Consider the following 6,300-nt stretch of genomic DNA (forward strand, 5'->3'; position numbering starts at 1 on the left):
CATAATGTGGCCGATTTGCATTGAATCTTAGCGTGTGACAATTCGTTGGATAGGTAAACAACATAACTACGACTTCCATGGGATATTTTTGCATTCTCTAAAAATTCAGCCAAAATGGAGGTTAAGAAAATCCCCTCGTTAATTTAGGACATTACTCGTTTTCGACCCTTTTTTATAAGGAAGGCCATAAAGTGGCCGGTTTGTATTGAATCTTAGCATGGGACAATTCGTTGGATAGGTAAACAACATAGCTACGACTTCCATGGGATATTTTTGCATTTTTTAAAAACTCAGCCAAAATGGAGGTTAAGAAAATCTCCTCGTTAATTTGGGACATTACTCGTTTTCGACCCTTTTTTAGTAGGAAGGCCATAATGTGGCCGATTTGCATTGAATCTTAGCGTGTGACAATTCATTGGATAGGTAAACAACATAACTACGACTTCCATGGGATATTTTTGCATTCTCTAAAAATTCAGCCAAAATGGGGGTTAAGAAAATATCCTCGTTAATTTTTGACATTACTCGTTTTCGACCCTTTTTTAGTAGGAAGGCCATAATGTGGCCGATTTGCATTGAATCTTAGCGTGTGACAATTCGTTGGATAGGTAAACAACATAACTATGACTTCCATGGGATATTTTTGCATTCTCTAAAAATTCAGCCAAAATGGGGGTTAAGAAAATATCCTCGTTAATTTGGGACATTACTCGTTTTCGACCCTTTTTTAGTAGGAAGGCCATAATGTGGCCGATTTGCATTGAATCTTAGCGTGTGACAATTTGTTGGATAGGTAAACAACATAACTACGACTTCCATGGGATATTTTTGTATTCTCTAAAAATTCAGCCTGTAACATCCCGCTCGTCAGCTAATGGAAATTTTACCTGTTAAATGTATCAGATGACTCAGGTTCATGGAAAGTGAGTATGGCGAAAATGTTAAGTACGAGGGAAGCTAATAGTATGTAATATTAGTCAGGTACGGATGTATGTATCAGTGTTAGGCAAACACGTGCTAAGACGGAAGGGCATTTAAGTAATTGCGCGCAAGGGAGTATATAAGTGATGTTGGCACCAAAATCTCTCATTTCCACTTCTCTTTCTCTCTCTAGGTTAAGAGAAGAGAATTCTCTCCTCCTTCTCTCTATAAGGCCGCCCCATCTCTCCCTCTCTGGACCATCAAAGCTTCCCAAAATCATGCAAATGGTGATCAAGCAAGGATCTTAGAAGCTTCATGAGAAAGAAACAACAAAGAGAAAGGATTGAACTTGGATTTTGGGCTAGGGTTTAAACTTGGGGAAAGCTTGGAGCTTGAGGAATCACAAGGAATATGTTAAGGTGAGTTCCATAGATAGATTACCATCCTTTGGGTTGTGTAATTTCATGTTTAAAGGATTGATTTATGTTTATGAGGGATTTAGAACCCTAATTGTACTTTTGATAAATTCTTGTCAATTGGATGTTAAAATTGCCATGAGATATGTTTAAATGAAGCTATATATATTGTTGGATGTATGGGTGCATTACAGGGTCCAAATGGTCGAATTTTGGGTCGAAAATGGCGAAAACCCGTAGCCGAAAGCACCGAAAACGCGAAAATTCGCAGCGTTGCGCCTGTACAAGGGCGCTAGGCGCCCACACACAGGGAGCCAGCGCTAGGCGCCCTACTCCTGGCGCCAGGCGCCCCAGACAGGACAACGTTCGCGTTGTTCTGCGCTCGGGTGCTTGGGGGCAGTCGCGTGGGGGTCCGTAGCGATCGTTTCGGTGTATTCTTGTACTGTTTTCATTTGTTTTTCTACTGGAACATATATGGTTTTATCAAATCTTAAGAACTTATAAACGGCTTGGAATTCGGGTTTCGGCACATTCGGTCTTTGGAAATTAATGAAAAATCTGTACACATCATCCATTGATCTTTGAATCAAAATCATGGCAATCTTAACATGAATGGCAAGAGTGAATCAAAAGAGTTTAAGTCGATATTATTCGGGTAGTAAGCACTAAGAAAGGGAATAACTTAGAGCCTCGACATAGTAGTCGAGAACTAGCAAGCTTAGCAAGAATTCTAGGATGTCAAGATGCGAAGTATATTATGTTCGCATATGATCGAGAATGATAGGACAAGTATGTTGAGATGTGGATAGGATAGTTTATCTCTCCTCTATGAATAAGATATTACAAGCATGAACAAGTATGATATTACCATTAATCGGATCGATTAAGGTTCCGAGGTAAACATGTATGCATAATTAGGTTTAACCTATACGAAAGACAAGACCATGATTAATATGTGTAGGTGACATGTCTCTTGCTATCCACATCAGGGGGATACAAGGGGTTCTCGTAATGAGAACGATTCAAGCCGTAAGGGACCCGCATGTCACTGAGTAAACAAGACGTAGGTGCTCGTGTCTCTTGTTATCCACGCCAGGGGGATACGGGAGGTTCTCGACCTAAGGGGAACGGTTTAAGCCGCAAGGGACCCGCACGACACCGAGGGAGTCCGATGTACGTACATCGGTCATGTATGGGATTGATCTCGGGGTTACTCCACTCGGGACTATCCGTAAAATGAATCAAGATAATAACTGATTGTTCAACGCTAACCTATGAATGAACTTAGATACGTTTATGTTTATTATGATTATGTTTAAGCTCATGGACGAGCCCATGTATGATTATGTTTAAGAACAAGAACAAGAGCAAGTTATGGATAGAACAAGTAAAGAATATGAAACCGTGACGAACTTAGGTTCCCCTAATCGTCCGGGTTAGATTTATGTCATGATTATGTTAGTTTAGGCCTTGATACGTAGATCGTATACTTGGCTATGCGGTCTTAGATTTTCCCCCCCTCGACCGCCATGACATGTATAGGAAGTGAAGCCTATAACAAGTGAGGAAAGACTATGACGGCTCTAGTATGCACTCCCGTCTGAGTATGCAAGTCCCCACACACGTATAATCAACCGCCAGGTTGTAATGTAGACACGTGGTGACCGTAGGTTTCCCCTTGAGGTTGCCTATAGCCTAGGATTTAGGGGAACTCACTGAGACATTATGTCTCATCCCAATCCTTATTTGTTTCAGATAAACAGGATGATTATGCATGCTTGGAGCCGGATGGATATTACTTCAAGGGTTCGTTCGTAAAGCTGCAGGACGTTATGGACATCAAGGATGTATTTTTATGTATGGATGAGTTGTATGGTATTATGATTTATACGAACGTGACTTGATGTAAATATTATTCATTCGTAAAATTTTTATGTTGCACATTTTAATGTATCCAGTACTAATATTAACACACGTGCCAGACTTTCTAGATACGTCTGGTATGGGTGTTACACAGCCAAAATGGGGGTTAAGAAAATATCCTCGTTAATTTGGGACATTACTCGTTTTCGACCCTTTTTTAGTAGGAAGGCCATAATGTGGCCGATTTGCATTGAATCTTAGCTTGTGACAATTCGTTGGATAGGTAAACAACATAACTACGACTTCCATGGGATATTTTTGCATTCTCTAAAAATTCAGCCAAAATGGAGGTTAAGAAAATCCCCTCGTTAATTTAGGACATTACTCGTTTTCGACCCTTTTTTATAAGGAAGGCCATAAAGTGGCCGGTTTGTATTGAATCTTAGCATGGGACAATTCGTTGGATAGGTAAACAACATAGCTACGACTTCCATGGGATATTTTTGCATTTTTTAAAAACTCAGCCAAAATGGAGGTTAAGAAAATCTCCTCGTTAATTTGGGACATTACTCGTTTTCGACCCATTTTTACTAGGAAGGCCATAATGTGGCCGATTTGCATTGAATCTTAGCGTGTGACAATTCGTTGGATAGGTAAACAACATAACTATGACTTCCATGGGATATTTTTGCATTCTCTAAAAATTCAGCCAAAATGGGGGTTAAGAAAATATCCTTGTTAATTTGGGACATTACTCGTTTTCGACCCTTTTTTAGTAGGAAGGCCATAATGTGGCCGATTTGCATTGAATCTTAGCGTGTGACAATTCGTTGGATAGGTAAACAACATAACTACGACTTCCATGGGATATTTTTGCATTCTCTAAAAATTCAGCCAAAATGGAGGTTAAGAAAATCCCCTCGTTAATTTAGGACATTACTCGTTTTCGACCCTTTTTTATAAGGAAGGCCATAAAGTGGCCGGTTTGTATTGAATCTTAGCATGGGACAATTCGTTGGATAGGTAAACAACATAGCTACGACTTCCATGGGATATTTTTGCATTTTTTAAAAACTCAGCCAAAATGGAGGTTAAGAAAATCTCCTCGTTAATTTGGGACATTACTCGTTTTCGACCCTTTTTTAGTAGGAAGGCCATAATGTGGCCGATTTGCATTGAATCTTAGCGTGTGACAATTCGTTGGATAGGTAAACAACATAACTACGACTTCCATGGGATATTTTTGCATTCTCTAAAAATTCAGCCAAAATGGGGGTTAAGAAAATATCCTCGTTAATTTTTGACATTACTCGTTTTCGACCCTTTTTTAGTAGGAAGGCCATAATGTGGCCGATTTGCATTGAATCTTAGCGTGTGACAATTTGTTGGATAGGTAAACAACATAACTACGACTTCCATGGGATATTTTTGTATTCTCTAAAAATTCAGCCAAAATGGGGGTTAAGAAAATATCCTCGTTAATTTGGGACATTACTCGTTTTCGACCCTTTTTTAGTAGGAAGGCCATAATGTGGCCGATTTGCATTGAATCTTAGCTTGTGACAATTCGTTGGATAGGTAAACAACATAACTACGACTTCCATGGGATATTTTTGCATTCTCTAAAAATTCAGCCAAAATGGAGGTTAAGAAAATCCCCTCGTTAATTTAGGACATTACTCGTTTTCGACCCTTTTTTATAAGGAAGGCCATAAAGTGGCCGGTTTGTATTGAATCTTAGCATGGGACAATTCGTTGGATAGGTAAACAACATAGCTACGACTTCCATGGGATATTTTTGCATTTTTTAAAAACTCAGCCAAAATGGAGGTTAAGAAAATCTCCTCGTTAATTTGGGACATTACTCGTTTTCGACCCATTTTTACTAGGAAGGCCATAATGTGGCCGATTTGCATTGAATCTTAGCGTGTGACAATTCGTTGGATAGGTAAACAACATAACTATGACTTCCATGGGATATTTTTGCATTCTCTAAAAATTCAGCCAAAATGGGGGTTAAGAAAATATCCTTGTTAATTTGGGACATTACTCGTTTTCGACCCTTTTTTAGTAGGAAGGCCATAATGTGGCCGATTTGCATTGAATCTTAGCGTGTGACAATTCGTTGGATAGGTAAACAACATAACTACGACTTCCATGGGATATTTTTGCATTCTCTAAAAATTCAGCCAAAATGGAGGTTAAGAAAATCCCCTCGTTAATTTAGGACATTACTCGTTTTCGACCCTTTTTTATAAGGAAGGCCCTAAAGTGGCCGGTTTGTATTGAATCTTAGCATGGGACAATTTGTTGGATAGGTAAACAACATAGCTACGACTTCCATGTGATATTTTTGCATTTTTTAAAAATTCAGCCAAAATGGAGGTTAAGAAAATCTCCTCGTTAATTTGGGACATTACTCGTTTTCGACCCTTTTTTACTAGGAAGGCCATAATGTGGCCGATTTGCATTGAATCTTAGCGTGTGACAATTCGTTGGATAGGTAAACAACATAACTACGACTTCCATCGGATATTTTTGTATTCTCTAAAAATTCAGCCAAAATGGGGGTTAAGAAAATATCCTCGTTAATTTGGGACATTACTCGTTTTCGACCCTTTTTTAGTAGGAAGGCCATAATGTGGCCGATTTGCATTGAATCTTAGCGTGTGACAATTCGTTGGATAGGTAAACAACATAACTACGACTTCCATGGGATATTTTTGCATTCTCTAAAAATTCAGCCAAAATGGGGGTTAAGAAAATATCCTCGTTAATTTTTGACATTACTCGTTTTCGACCCTTTTTTAGTAGGAAGGCCATAATGTGGCCGATTTGCATTGAATCTTAGCGTGTGACAATTCGTTGGATAGGTAAACAACATAACTATGACTTCCATGGGATATTTTTGCATTCTCTAAAAATTCAGCCAAAATGGGGGTTAAGAAAATATCCTCGTTAATTTGGGACATTACTCGTTTTCGACCCTTTTTTAGTAGGAAGGCCATAATGTGGCCGATTTGCATTGAATCTTAGCGTGTGACAATTTGTTGGATAGGTAAACAACATAACTACGACTTCCATGGGATATTTTTGTATT

The 6,300-nt window shown here is 38.9% G+C and overlaps 1 long non-coding RNA gene across 1 annotated transcript; it reads left to right on the forward strand.

The window, feature by feature from the left end:
- The first annotated feature begins 863 nt into the window (after positions 1 to 863).
- LOC146918773 (uncharacterized) lies at positions 864 to 3,278 on the forward strand. The gene is made up of 2 exons (XR_015014365.1): positions 864 to 1,340; positions 3,093 to 3,278. It is a non-coding gene; the product is annotated as an uncharacterized LOC146918773 (long non-coding RNA).
- The last annotated feature ends 3,022 nt before the right edge of the window (positions 3,279 to 6,300 follow it).

The sequence above is a fragment of the Medicago sativa genome, chromosome 6 (genome assembly GCF_051527215.1).
Source record: "Medicago sativa cultivar Bolivia chromosome 6, Bolivia_mono, whole genome shotgun sequence".
NCBI lineage: Eukaryota > Viridiplantae > Streptophyta > Magnoliopsida > Fabales > Fabaceae > Medicago > Medicago sativa.